Source organism: Palaemon carinicauda, chromosome 21, assembly GCF_036898095.1.
Source record: "Palaemon carinicauda isolate YSFRI2023 chromosome 21, ASM3689809v2, whole genome shotgun sequence".
NCBI lineage: Eukaryota > Metazoa > Arthropoda > Malacostraca > Decapoda > Palaemonidae > Palaemon > Palaemon carinicauda.
In genome coordinates this window covers 5,558,049-5,573,317 of record NC_090745.1, presented here as the reverse complement: position 1 = coordinate 5,573,317, position 15,269 = coordinate 5,558,049, and the positions used below count along the sequence as shown (strand labels likewise).

Genomic DNA, 15,269 nt, shown 5'->3' with positions numbered 1-15,269 from the left:
AAAGGGAAGAGCTTGGATATTTGATATAATTTGTCCTCAAATATCTTATGAAATTGTATAAGCAATCAAGACTTCATTAAGATGACAAGAATTCAAGAATTATCTCATTGATAAATTACATATTTCAGATGTCATGAAGATTTTGCATACTGCTTAAGAAAGCTAGCTCCGGTGTACTCTGCAGAATAGGTTAAATGTTGTTTCTGTTCTTAAAATATTCAATTTTTCCTTGTTTCCATTCCTCACTGGGTTACTTTCACTGTTGGAGCCCCTGGGCTTATAGCATATCCTGCTTTTCTAACTAGGGTTGTAGCTTAGCAAGTAATAATAATAATAATAATAATAATAATAATAACAATAACAATAACAATAACAATAATTATAATAATAACAACAATAACAATAATAATAATAACAATAACAACAATAATAATAATAACAATAACAACAACAACAGTAATAATAATAATAATAATAATAATAATAATAATAATAATAATAATAATAATGGTAGTTTCCTGAATTACAGCTGTAGGATGAGACTGATTCAAGAAATCACAATAGTTTAATGAAAATACAAAATCAATTCTTCCAGTGACCGTTTTCTTTTCTACACATCAGAAAACGGACTTTGACTTGACTGGCCCATTTATATTACCGATTTTCTTCTGGCATTAATTCTATTCTAAATGGAATAACCTTTTATACAAAACAGCACTGGCTCTTCTAACAAAAATGGGCAATCTCTACCAGGCTGCTCTTATACCATAGTAAATAAACTGTCCATGTAACTAAATTTGCATATAGTCGCCAGTACTAACAATAGAACAGCAATTAAAAAAAAAAATTCAAATTTCTCTGTGTAAGGTTTAATGCAATTACCCAATTACAGTTGTGGAATAGCTGGTAAATTTGATAATTTACAAGGAAATGAAAAACTAATATTTCGCCACAAATGATAGATAATGATAATGATAATTATAAATAATGATAAGAGAATGATAATGATAACGATAGTGATGATAGTGATAATGATAAATGATGATGATAGGTTATACATAAATGGTAAATAATAAATAATGATAATGATGATAACGATAATAGATAATGATAATAGATAATGATGATGATAATGATAAGGATAATGATGATGACAATGATAATGACAATGATTGATAATGATGATGATAGGTTGTAAATAAATAAAAAATAAATAAATAATAATGATGATAAATAACGATAATAAATGATGATAAGAGATAATGATAAATAATGACTATGATAATGATAATGATAATAATGATCAAGTTATAATCTCATAGGATCAATAAGAGGATTTTGATTCATTTAATAAACTCTATAACCATTAACTCATAATCCAGATCTGCTATCAAATCGCAAATTGATAGTTTTTTCTTATAGATTTATAGATACTATGATTCACTCTTCAAGTTGATCATTCTTATTGATAAACCCCTCAGTCTTAGACAAAATTAGACTGCTTGATTTTTTAAAGTCTAAATCTTGAATAACTAATGATATTCTGTAGGTATAAATGTGTGCAACTGTTTGTTAAGAAATACCTCATCATGCTTAAATGTACATTACAGTTATCAAGAAAATTCTATTATATTTTAAGTGTGCATTAGAGAGAGAGAGAGAGAGAGAGAGAGAGAGAGAGAGAGAGAGAGAGAGAGAGAGATAGAGTGTGTGTGTGAGTGTGCGAGAGAGAGAGAGAGAGAGAGAGAGAGAGAGAGAGAGAGAGAAAGGACGGATTAGCAGGTGGTTAGAGTCTAGCGAGAATAATGCGTCTGTTTATTACCTTGTAAACCACAAGACACTTTCACTAAATTTCGGGTAATAGTGAACTAGAAATTATTTAAATCTCTCTGTAAGCCCTCACCTATTCGGTTCCCTGATGGCCGTGATCGTATAGTGGTTAGTACATTGCGTTGTGGCCGCAATAACCCAGGTTCGAATCCTGGTCACGGCAAGGGAAAGATGTGTTTTGCAGAACCAGAAAAATGCGACTGGTTAAAGTACAGCCGTCAACTAACGTTAGCACTGTTAGGGCATTTTTGCAATACCTAGGAACTGGGACGAGAGATATGCGACTGTGTTTAATATACAGTCGTCAACAAAAATTACTATATATTGTTAATGATTTTGGTGAATCAACATTTTTTTATGGTCTCTGTACCATTATGTAGAAAATAAAGCATTTTATTATCCTTAGCAAGGGGAATAGCCTGGCTATTGCAGCCAAAGTCAAGTTTGGTCTGTAATTTTTTTTTATATTTCATTATAAAATATCTTGTGAATTGCATAAGTAATCAACACTCCCCAGGGAAGAAGAGAAATGTCTCATTAATTACACATCTCATATGGCATTAAGATTTCACCTAGTGCTCGATAAGCTGGCTCTGATGTACCCTGTGGAGTTGTAAAACAATTTCAAGGCAAAGACCAGATTTTGCTGTCTATATTATCAAATAATCCATACAGCTAGTGTGCTGAATAACAGCTGTAAAATATGTTATCGAAGTAACTCACCCAGTTGCAATCCCTACAATTTTATCACAAATACCAAATCAATTCTTATAGCAACATGTTTCCTTTTCTACACAAACCAGACATTTTGACACTCCTGCCCGTTACAGCACTGTGTTTCTCCTGGCAATAATTCTGTTTTAAATAAATGATATGCTATACTGAACAATTTTGGCTCCTCTAACAAACTGGGCAATCTCACACCAGGTCTCCCTTATACCCTACTAAACTAAACTTGAAACTAAATTTGCTTACAACTGCCTGTACTAGCAACAGAATGGCAATAAAAATACCTCTGCATTGCCAATGTTATAGTTCTAATTTCTGTTAGTGCAAGAGAAGCAAGTAATTGATCACTGCTGTAGAATAGCAGGTGAATTTTACAATTTAGAAGGAAACCAAAACTTAATGGATGCCAGTCTCTACTATTTTTCGGATATCGCAGACCGGAATGTTTAACATAGCTCCCAAAAGTAACGATGTGTGGTGCAAAAATGGTTAAATGAACAGAATGTCGCATACTGCCTTGTTACCAATCTTATCGAGAGAGTTCGTATGGAGGGTTACTTGTCGTAGGCACTATCCTCATTTTTTTTTAATGAGGCAAAAGTTTCCTAATAGTGGATTGGTTAGAATGATTTTGTCCAACCAATCAGCAAGTAGGAAACTTTTCCGTGCTAAAAGGGCACCCCTACGAGTCAGTGCAGAAGCGCCTCATTAGAAAAAAAATGGCAAATAGTTTATCGTAGTTATGTTAGAACTCTCCAGTCTTACTGTGTTATCACAACCACATCAAATATGTCTGCATAATAGGACAGAGTAACCAATATTGCATTAGGAAATGAAGTATACTCTTGGTCATATAAGGCATCCAGTCCCCAACAATCAGGCCTAGCATTTCTTTCTCACCTCACATGTGTCAAACAACATCGTCCAGTGTGTCAGATTGTACAGCACATTTTGTTAATGCTACTTCTGGAAGCTATAGTACATGATCTCTCCTATCTGGGGCATATCATAAAACATTGGACAGGGATGACCTAGGGACAGTACCATTGGTAATATAATGGTACAGCGGGCGGTTGGCCTTGCCTGGCTGACGTTCTGGTGAGTATCTATTCTGATGAAACTGGAACAGTGGGTGGTTGGGCTTGCCTTTACCTTTTAACAGATCAAAATCGACTAATACCGCCAGTAAGTTAAAAGATTATTTTCTAAACTGATATTACCATTAGGTCCGTTATACTCTTAGGTTATTATTTTTACCAGATACACCATGAAATGTACTACTGTTGATCCTAATGACACTCATTGGAGGCTAATTTGGGACATAGAAAGCAGTGTAGAGAGAAGATTAAGGCTTTACATGAAATTAGGAAACTTTTTATACCTTAATTTTAATTATTATTATTATTATTAGCTAAGCTATAACCCTAGTTGAAAAAGCATGAGGCTATAAACCCAAGGGCTCCAATAGGGAAAAATAACCCAAAGAGGAAAGGAAACAAGGAAAAACTACAGAAGTAGAAATAACAATCAAAATAAAACATTTTATGATCATTAACAACATTAAATTAGAGCTTTTATATATAAACTTTAAAAACTTAATAAAAACAAGAGGAAGATAAACAAGGTAACAATATATGTCACTAAGAGCTTGTATCAGTCATTATCTGGCAATCATAATTTAAAAGTCATTCTTTCTTAGGAGTAGCCAGATATTCTATTTAAGACTTGAAGAACAATCCACGGACGGAATGAAGATATAATTTTGCCACAAATATATTGAGATGATGATAATAGTGATATTATTATTATTATTATTATTATTATTATTATTATTATTATCATTATTATTATTATTAGCCAAGCTACAACCCTAGTTGGAAAAGCAATATGCGATAAACCCAAGGGCTCCAACAGGGAAAAATAAGGAAAGAAAATAAGTAAATAAATAAATGAGAATAAATTAACAATAAATCATTCTAAAAACAGTAACAACATCAAAACAGATATGTCATATATAAAAGATAAAAAGACTCATGTCAGCCTGGTCAACATGAAGACATTTGCTCCAACTTTGAACTTTTGAAGTTCTACTGATTCAACTACTGATAATCATAATCTCACTTCAGAAGTAAGAGCATATTTCACACTTCATAAGTTTCAATAACCATAAAGTCAAAATCCCAAATTAAAAGTTTTTTATATCAAATTTTATTCTAAAAAAGTTTATCATTTATTTTGAGAAATCAATGAATAATAATGATAATAATAATAAATAATAATAATAATAATAATAATAACAAATGACGCTGCTAAAATATGCATTGCAGTAATCTAGAAAATTTTACTAACATATATAAGCAAGCCTGAGAGAGAGAGAGAGAGAGAGAGAGAGAGAGAGAGAGAGAGAGAGAGAGAGAGAGAGAGAGAGAGAGAGAATGTTGGAAAGCACCTCGTAAACAGCGAGAGCCTAGCGCTTTTCCACCGACAATCGAGGAAGACTCAAAAAAAATATTGCAATTTGCAACAGTAATTTACGTTCTCCTGTAGCCGTGATCGTATAGTGGTTAGTACATTGCGTTGTGGCCGCAATAACCCAGGTTCGAATCCTGGTCACGGCAAAGAACGTATATTTTGTAATGCAAGGAGTAGTACTCAATTCTAGATTGATTGATTGATTTACAGCAGTTAGAATTACTCTGTAGAGGCAACAAATGTTGTAAACATTCAGGAATTACTAAAACGAACCACTGATTTTCGTTTATTTCCAGCTCACAATGCCAGTGGTATTATTCATTCAGTAGCAGAACCACATAATGGATTTTGCTTATATCATCTTAGGTATAAGGCATCGAACATCTGGAGTTCAGGCATCGAACATGCTACTAGAGTTCAGGCACCGAATATCTGTTGTTCAAGCATGGAACATGCTAGAGTTTAAGCATCGAACATGCTAGAGTTCAGGCGTCAAACATGCTCGAGTTCAGGCGTCAAACATGCTAGAGTTCAAGCATCGAACATGCTAGAGTTCAAGCATCGAACATGCTTGAGTTCAAGCATCGAACATGCTTGAGTTCAAGCATCGAACATGCTTGAGTTCAAGCATGGAACATGCTTGAGTTCAAGCACCGAATATCTGTTGTTAAAGCATGGAACATGCTAGAGTTCAAGCATCGAACATGCTAGAGTTCAGGCGTCAAACATGCTTGAGTCCAGGCACCGAACATACTGGAGTTCAGGCACCGAACATGCTCGAGTTCAAGCATCGAACATGCTAGAGTTCAAGCATCGAACATGCTAGAGTTCAAGCATCAAACATACTGGAGTTCAAGCATCAAACATACTGGAGTTCAAGCATCAAACATGCTTGAGTTCAGGCACCGAACATACTAGAGTTCAGGCACCAAACATACTGGAGTTATAGGTACCAAACATGCTTGAGTTCAGGCACCGAACATGCTTGAGATAAGGTACCGAACTGCTGGATTTTAGGTACCGACCATGCTTGAGTTTTAGGTACCGAACTGCTCGAGGTTCATGCTTGAGTTTTAGGTACTGAACCGTTAAGTTTTAGGTACCGAACCGCTAGGTTTTAGGTACCGAACTGCTCGAGGTTTAGGTACTGAACTGCTTGAGGTTTAGGTACCGAACACGCTGGAGTTTTAGGTACCAAACATGCTGGAGTTTTAGGCACTGAACAAGCTTGAGTTCAGGCACCGAACATGCTTGAGTTTTAGGTACCGAACATGCTGGAGTTTTAGGTACCGAACAAGCTAGAGTTCAGGCACCGAACAGGCTAGAGTTCAGGCACCGAACATACTAGAGTTCAGGCACCGAACATACTAGAGTTCAGGCATTGAATATCTGGAGTTCAAGCATCGAACATGCTAGAGTTCAGACATCGAACTTCCTAGAGTTCAGGCTGTGAATATCTGGAGTTAAGGCACCAACTGCTTTTGTTTTAAGCACCGAACACGCTAGAGAGTTCTAGGCACCGAACGTGCTGGAATTCAGATCAGCCAGAGTTGAATAAGTTGTGGTTTTTTTTGCGACAAGAATTGCCTTGTCATCCTGGTTTCCGAAACCAGCGATCCGAGAAGAGAAACGAACGCGGGTTCAATGAACTACTTTTCGGTAGTTATTTATCTCTGTTGTTTTCACCATTTTGATTACTTATTGCGTCATCCTCTCTTTAGCTTTTGTCTTCTTATTGTTTTACATTATCTATTAGTCCGTTTGAATTTATAATAACCTTTTGGAAGCAGAGAATACATTGGAGTTTTAGTTATGACACGCTAGAATGGATAAATAGTGAGGGGCCTTGGTGTCTCTCTCTTTCCTTGTCTTAGGTATTACGACTTGGAGAACACACACAGACACGCAGAGAGAGAGAGAGAGAGAGAGAGAGAGATTAAAAGTAATGGTCAATATCAAAGAGCAACGAATTGAATACGTCTTCAGCAGTGAAAGCACAGTACTTTGATTATAACATTCTGTAGTATTACCACGATTGATATTTATTTTCGTTTTACTTAAAATTATGTATTATATATTATCAAGAATCGTCTTTGTCCGGCTTTCCTTATTTTCGTCTGTCAGTTGAAATTAAAAAGATTTTCACATACTGTGATTTTATCTTCAGAGATAAAACTTCGAGCCTCAAACAATTTGTGGTGACTAGTGGCCAAAGGAACATACCTGAAGTGCAAAGGTCAAATTGAAATATACCACTGCAGTCAATGTAACACGAAATGGACTTATTTGTATGTCATTTATATAGTCGTTAAAATTTTTATATGATATTACGGTACACTTAAAAATGTGCATTAAAAAACGGCAAATGCCTGGCAATTATTCCAGGATTTTTACAGTTTCAAAAACGAATACATTGACGTGAATGAGTGATATTACGGTCACAAATCCGTGAAAGATAAAGTAAGGTAAAATTACGATCGCCTGTATTTTAATGAAATACGACTGAGAACAATATATTTTTACGGAGAATTTCCGATTAAAATTACGTTTTTCATAAATATTGGTATGGTCAATGATCATATGAAAACTATCAACATTTTCATTTTTAGAAGGGTAGAGAATTTCCGATTAAAATTAAGTTTTTCTTAAACATTGGTATAGTCAATGATCATATGAAAACTATCAACATTTTCATTTTTAGAAGGGTAGGGGGTTAAGAGTTGCTAATTTGCATCGCTGTTGCACGAATAACAAATTTTGATTCTATTAAGGAAATATATTACTCAAACAGCTGATTGCAAGATAAATTACATCTATATTCATGCTTCTCCGATAACATGTTTTATTCAAGGAACAATCTTTGGTGGACTACTTAACTTCACGAATCTTATCTAAGCATACTGTCACTTTTACCTTATTAAGTCATCTTCTCACAGTTGAATCAGTTCCTCATCTCTGGGATGAAATAGACTAAAAAGTCGATGGGGAAGTTAAAAACGCAAAACATTATGTCAAATCCCAAAATCCTTACTCTCTGGAACTTAACGGGATGTCTAGTGCTTGCCAGAGTATTTTCACTTTTCTTTTGCCACTATTTGTTGCGATTCACATTATGTCATTAGAGCCGTGATCGTATAGTGGTTAGTACATTGCGTTGTGGCCGCAATAACCCAGGTTCGAATCCTGGTCACGGCAGATGAGCAATCCTTTTTGAGTCAAAGAGTAGAAATGAAAGAATCAAAACTGTGACAATATTTCTTCATTCGTCTCTTATCTTAGAGCTTTTAGATCAATACTTCTCCATTCGTCATCTCCTACTTCACATTTAATAGTCCTCGGCCATGTAGGCCTGGGTCTTCATTCATTCATTCATATATATAATATATGATATATATATGTATATATATATATATATATATATATATATATATATATATATATATATATATATATATATGACAAGGAATGAATGAATGAAGACCCAGACCTACATGGCTGAGGACTATGAAATATGAAGTAGGAGATGACGAATAGAGAAGTATTGATCTAAAAGCTCTAAGTTAAAGACAACTGGTGAAATCTAACTGAGACCCTTTGCGTCAATAGGCATGGAAGGAGATTATATATATATATATATATATATATATATATATATATATATATATATATATATATATATATATATATATATATATATATATATATATATAATTTATAATCACACAGTTGTTCTTTATTATATAGAGGAGATGTTTGAATTTAGTTTCTACTCTGCTTTGCCTTAAAAATAATCGCTCACCTGCCGTGACCAGGATTCGAACCTGGGTTATTGCGGCCACAACGCAATGTACTAACCACTATACGATCACGGCTCTGTTGAGATAGTCTTATGAGCAACAAATGGTGTATAAGGTAAATTAAAAATACTCTGGTAAGCACAAGACATCCCGGTAAATTCCAAAGTAAGATGGCTATATTCCGGACAAGCGGAAATCTCTCCGTCCCACGGGGTAGAAGGAAGAGGAAGTAGTCATACCCTGCTGCATGTTTGTACATATCTAAATATTGAACAGTCATTTTTTATGGGTCGCCTACACTAGTAAGAAAATCAATGCTCACTTTTCCCAGGGTCTCATTCCATTTTCATTCGACTATATGCTCACTTTTCCCAGGGTCTCATTCCATTTTCATTCGACTATATTTCAATTTCGGTTAGAATGTGGACAGAAATCAAACCGGAAGAGAAATGCTGAGTCTTCTTTAACAGCAGATAATTCAATCAAAGCCAAAACAGAATGCACTGGTCGAGAAGGTAGAGTCATTGGTATTATTTTACTGTATTACACGGCAATGTAACCTATGAAATAAACCGACCTTAATTAGTAGAAAAAATTCCGCTCTCTACAAAAATGACACTCGTTCCCGTCGCAAATGAATAGTTTCAGAAATATATATATATATATACACACACACACACACACACATATATATATATATATATATATATATATATATATATATATATATATATATATATATATACTGTGTATATATATATATATATATATATATATATATATATATATATATATATATATATATATATATATATATTTCTATATATCTATATATCTATATATCTACATATCTATATATATATATATATATGTATATATATCTATATATCTATATATCTATATATATATATATCTATATATCTATATATCTATATATCTATATATATATATATATATATATATATATATATATATATATATATATATATATATATATATATATATATCCTACGGTAATGGGGGACCTCCAGTGGTTTCTGTTCGAAATGAGAATCTGTAATACAGTAAAATTTTACCGAGTCATTTCTTAGGCGACTAATGCTGTTATTATCGAATCAACCTTAGGAAAAGTAACATCTACAACGTTAACTAAACCAGTAAAAATATGAGAACAGATGATAAGGGGAAAAGAACAACAAGAATAATTAATAAAATATTAAGTTGACCATTGTAAAAAGTAAACATTTAGCAAGTAAAAAGAAATTACTTAATGCATTTCCATCACATATGTGCTTTTTAGAGTAAAATTCAAAATATATCTTAGATAAATATACTGAATATATATCTTAAAACTAAATAGAACGCGTCACTTTGGCAACATCACCATCCTTGTGACCCAAGTTTGGGGGAGCCTATAAGTCTATCTGCTGAGTCATCAGCAGCCATTGCGTGGCCCTCCTTGGGCGCTGATCATTGTATATATAGTCAGTCTCTAGGGCATTATCCTGCTTGATAGGGCAATGTCACTCCCTTACCTCTGCCATTAATGAGGTGGGAATTTGAGGGAGCCTATAAGGTCTATCTGCTAAGTCATCAGCAGCCATTGCCTGGCCCTCCTTGGTCCTAGCTTGGGTGGAGAGGTGGCTTTTGTGCTGATCATGTGTGTATATGGTCAGTCTCTAGGGCATTGTCCTGCTTGATAGGGCAATGTCACTCCCTTACCTCTGCCATTAATGAGGTGGGAATTTGAGGGAGCCTATAAGGTCTATCTGCTAAGTCATCAGCAGCCATTGCCTGGCCCTCCTTGGTCCTAGCTTGGGTGGAGAGGTGGCTTTTGTGCTGATCATGTGTGTATATGGTCAGTCTCTAGGGCATTGTCCTGCTTGATAGGGCAATGTCACTCCCTTACCTCTGCCATTAATGAGGTGGGAATTTGGGAGAGCCTATAAGGTCTATCTGCTAAGTCATCAGCAGCCATTGCCTGGCCCTCCTTGGTCCTAGCTTGGGTGGAGAAGGGACTTAGGCGATGATCATTTGTATATTTGGTCATTCTCTAGGATATTGTCCTGCTTGATAGGGCAATGCCACTGTCCCTTAACTCTGCCATTAATAAGGAGGTGGGGATTTGGGGGAGACTATAAGGTCTATCTGCGAAGTCATCAGCAGCCATTGCCTGGCCCTCCTTGGTCCTAGCTTGGGTGGAGAGGTGGCTTTTGTGCTGATCATGTGTGTATATGGTCAGTCTCTAGGGCATTGTCCTGCTTGATTGGGCAATGTCACTGTTCGTTGACTCTGCCATTCAAAAGCGGCCTTCAATTCTTTAAATCTGGTCATCCCTTCACAATGAGTTAACTTTCCAGGTGAATTGAATTCAAGAGGTTCCTTGACTTATCCCATTATTACTTCTATCTTGTGGGCAACATTCATACTAGGTCAATCCTGAGCCTCTAGAAAAATCTACTAGAATAGAAATTAGATTCCAAATTCCCATGAAAAAGAAAAAAGAAATACGGCAAAACTTGTGCAGGAGTCGACACAAATCTGAAGTATTGATTGTATCTATGAAATTACACTAATCGATTATGATTCTATTGCAATAATAATTACTCACACTTAAAAAACCGTAATTTTAATGGGAAAGTCTCCGTAAAAATATACTGTAACAGCCGTATTTCAGTAAAATACAGGCGACCGTAATTTTATCTTCGTTATATTTTCCGGGTTGGTGATCGTAATATCACTCCTCTACGTCAATTTAACAATTTTTAATACGGCAAATGCCTGGAAACATATATTCCAGGATTTTTACTGTTTTTTTACGGGAAATTTTTAACAGTAGTACAGTACTTTTTAGTAATATTTCGTTAAACTAAAGAAGTTGACGGACTTTTTTTCTAGAAAACATCGATAAATGAAGGAGCTACAATAGTGTCTGAGACACTCGTATTTTTATTGTTTAATACACCAGGGTTCACAGAGGTTTGTACCAACCGTGTGCCACACGATCGTACATAGTAACGACATTTCATTTTGTGTATATATTATGCTTGTATCTTTGCTCTCCCCTCGCACTGACAAGAACCAGAAATAACATGTCTTTTTTTCTCACCGTTAACTGTTAACTGGTGCGGTGTCGGTTGAACAGGAAATTTCCTGTTGCCTTTGAATATGTATATAAAAGCGAGTGTTCTGTAAGAAAGTTACTCAGTTGCTTTCATCCTGCCTTTGAGTCACAACCTTCTCTCGGCTCGTCACAGGTTGAAGGAAAGAGCGCTTTGAAAAACATTACAAGATATTACTACATAAGCTGCAACCATAGTTGGAAAAACAGGAAGTCATAAGCACGAGCTTTTCAACAGGGAAAAAACAGACCAGCGAGAAAAGTAAATAAGGAAATAAGCAAACTACATGAGGAGAAATGATTAATGCAGGAAATCTTTTAATTATCGTACACTATTAGAAAAAAAAACAATTTAATTTGAAATTCTAGTAAAAATATACTGTTCTCAGCCGTATTTCAGTAAAATACAGGCAACCGTAATTTTACCTTTCTTTGTTATTATCTTTTACAGGTTGGTGACCGTAATATCACTCATTTACGTCAATAAAAGTTTTTAAAACGGTTTAAATTCTGGAATAAATGTTGCCAGACATTTACCGTTTTTTAATGCAAATTTTTAGTGTAGGATTTTTGTGAAACTGGTTTTGTTTTGTCAAAATGGCGCCACTCAATTACGGTTTTTTTCAAGGGTGCTGTAACAACGTTAAATCTGACCGTCATATATATATAATATGATGAGAGAATGAGATACTTACGTCAACCTGTTCAACATAAGCATTCACTGCAGTTTGAACTATTGAAGTTCCGGCGATTCCACTGCCTGATTAATTATAAAGATCATTCCATAATATCGCTAAGAAATTATTAAAGCAATTGGAAAGAGGTATGTTGGAAGACCCAGGCCTACATGACTGAGGAATATGAAGCGTGAAGTGAGAGATAGTGAATGGAGAAGTGTCGATTTAAAAGCTTGAAGATAGAGACGACTGGCGAAATCTAACCGAGGCCTTTTGCGTCAATGGGCGTAGGAGATGATGATGATGATGATGATGATGATGTTTGTGGGGTTTAGGAAAAGAATCAGGCAACCGATAATTCATAATTAAGAAAATTGAGTCCACCTCTTTTCCAGGGACACAATGGCTCGTCAAATAAATAGAAATAATTTTACTTCTAAAATCTGACCCCCCAAAAATGAGTTTAAAATGTTTACACAGATAAAATGTAGCAATTCTAAAGTCTGGGATAGATTTATTGGAAATTGAAAAACTGCTTTTAACCGCCGCAAGAACCTATCATTTGGGAAACAAGTTACAAGTAGGGAATTTGAATTGGAATTGAAATTACCCCAGTGAAAGGTCAGGTAATATACAACAAAAGCAGCAAGGGTCAAGCAATCTACAACAACAACAGCAAGGGTCAGGCAATCTACAACAACAACAGCAAGGGTCAGGCAATCTACAACAACAACAGCAAGGGTCAGGCAATCTTCAACAACAACAGCAAGGGTCAAGCAATCTACAACAGGAGCAGCAGCAGCAGCACGGGTCACTTAATCTACAACGATAAAAGCAACAAAGGGTCAGGCAATCTACAGCAATAGCAGCAGCAAAAGGTAAGGCAATCTACAACAATAACAGCAGCAAAGGGCAAGGCAATCCACAATAATAGCAGCAGCAAAAGGCAAGGCAATCTACAACAATAACAGCAGCAAAGGGCCAGGCAATCCACAACAATAACAGCAGCAAAGGGCCAGGCCATCCACAATAATAGCAGCAGCAAAAGGCAAGGCAATCTACAACAATAACAGCAGCAAAAGGCAAGGCAATCTACAACAATAACAGCAGCAAAGGGCCAGGCAATCCACAACAATAACAGCAGCAAAGGGCCAGGCAATCCACAATAATAGCAGCAGCAAAAGGCAAGGCAATCCACAACAATAACAGCAGCAAAAGGTAAGGCAATCTACAACAATAACAGCAGCAAAGGGCCAGGCAATCCACAACAATAACAGCCGCAAAGGGCCAGGCAATCCACAATAATAGCAGCAGCAAAAGGTAAGGCAATCTACAACAATAACAGCAGCAAAGGGCCAGGCAATCCACAACAATAACAGCAGCAAAGGGCCAGGCAATCCACAATAATAGCAGCAGCAAAAGGTAAGGCAATCCACAACAATAACAGCAGCAAAGGGCCAGGCAATCCACAATATTAGCAGCAGCAAAAGGTAAGGCAATCTACAACAATAACAGCAGCAAAGGGCCAGGCAATCCACAACAATAACAGCAGCAAAGGGCCAGGCAATCCACAACAATAACAGCAGCAAAGGGCCAGGCAATCCACAACAATAACAGCAGCAAAGGGCAAGGCAATCCACAACAAAAACAGCAGCAAAGGGCAAGGCAATCCACAACAATAACAGCAGCAAAGGGCAAGGCAATCTACAACAATAACAGCAACAAAGGGCAAGGCAATCCATAACAATAACAGCAGCAAAGGGCCAGGCAATCCACAATAATATCAGCAGCAAAAGGTAAGGCAATCTACAACAATAACAGCAGCAAAAGGTAAGGCAATCTACAACAATAACAGCAGCAAAGGGTCAGGCAATCCACAACAATAACAGCAGCAAAGGGGAAGGCAATCCACAATAATAGCAGCAGCAAAAGGTAAGGCAATCCACAACAATAACAGCAGCAAAGGGCCAGGCAATCCACAATAATAGCAGCAGCAAAAGGTAAGGCAATCTACAACAATAACAGCAGCAAAGGGCCAGGCAATCCACAACAATAACAGCAGCAAAGGGCCAGGCAATCCACAATAATAGCAGCAGCAAAAGGTAAGGCAATCTACAACAATAACAGCAGCAAAGGGCCAGGCTATCCACAACAATAACAGCAGCAAAGGGCCAGGCAATCCACAATAATAGCAGCAGCAAAAGGTAAGGCAATCCACAACAATAACAGCAGCAAAGGGCCAGGCAATCCACAATAATAGCAGCAGCAAAAGGTAAGGCAATCTACAACAATAACAGCAGCAAAGGGCCAGGCAATCCACAACAATAACAGCAGCAAAGGGCCAGGCAATCCACAATAATAGCAGCAGCAAAAGGCAAGGCAATCCACAACAATAACAGCAGCAAAGGGCCAGGCAATCCACAATAATAGCAGCAGCAAAAGGTAAGGCAATCTACAACAATAACAGCAGCAAAGGGCAAGGCAATCCACAACAATAACAGCAGCAAAGGGCCAGGCAATCCACAATAATAGCAGCAGCAAAAGGTAAGGCAATCCACAACAATAACAGCAGCAAAGGGCCAGGCAATCCACAATAATAGCAGCAGCAAAAGGTAAGGCAACCTACAACAATAACAGCAGCAA

At 36.3% G+C, this 15,269-nt stretch overlaps 1 protein-coding gene and 4 non-coding genes across 6 annotated transcripts in view; 3 read left to right on the top strand and 2 right to left on the bottom strand.

Moving 5' to 3' along the window:
- The window catches only part of LOC137615171 (paraneoplastic antigen Ma6E-like), a 426,083-nt gene that overhangs the window by 119,033 nt on the left and 291,781 nt on the right, over positions 1-15,269 (bottom strand). The window lies entirely within an intron of this gene.
- Positions 1,922-1,993, top strand: TRNAH-GUG (transfer RNA histidin (anticodon GUG)). The gene has a single exon. It is a non-coding gene; the product is annotated as a tRNA-His (tRNA).
- Positions 5,106-5,177, top strand: TRNAH-GUG (transfer RNA histidin (anticodon GUG)). Its single transcript has one exon. It is a non-coding gene; the product is annotated as a tRNA-His (tRNA).
- Positions 8,155-8,226, top strand: TRNAH-GUG (transfer RNA histidin (anticodon GUG)). The gene has a single exon. It is a non-coding gene; the product is annotated as a tRNA-His (tRNA).
- On the bottom strand, positions 8,832-8,903 carry TRNAH-GUG (transfer RNA histidin (anticodon GUG)). Its single transcript has one exon. It is a non-coding gene; the product is annotated as a tRNA-His (tRNA).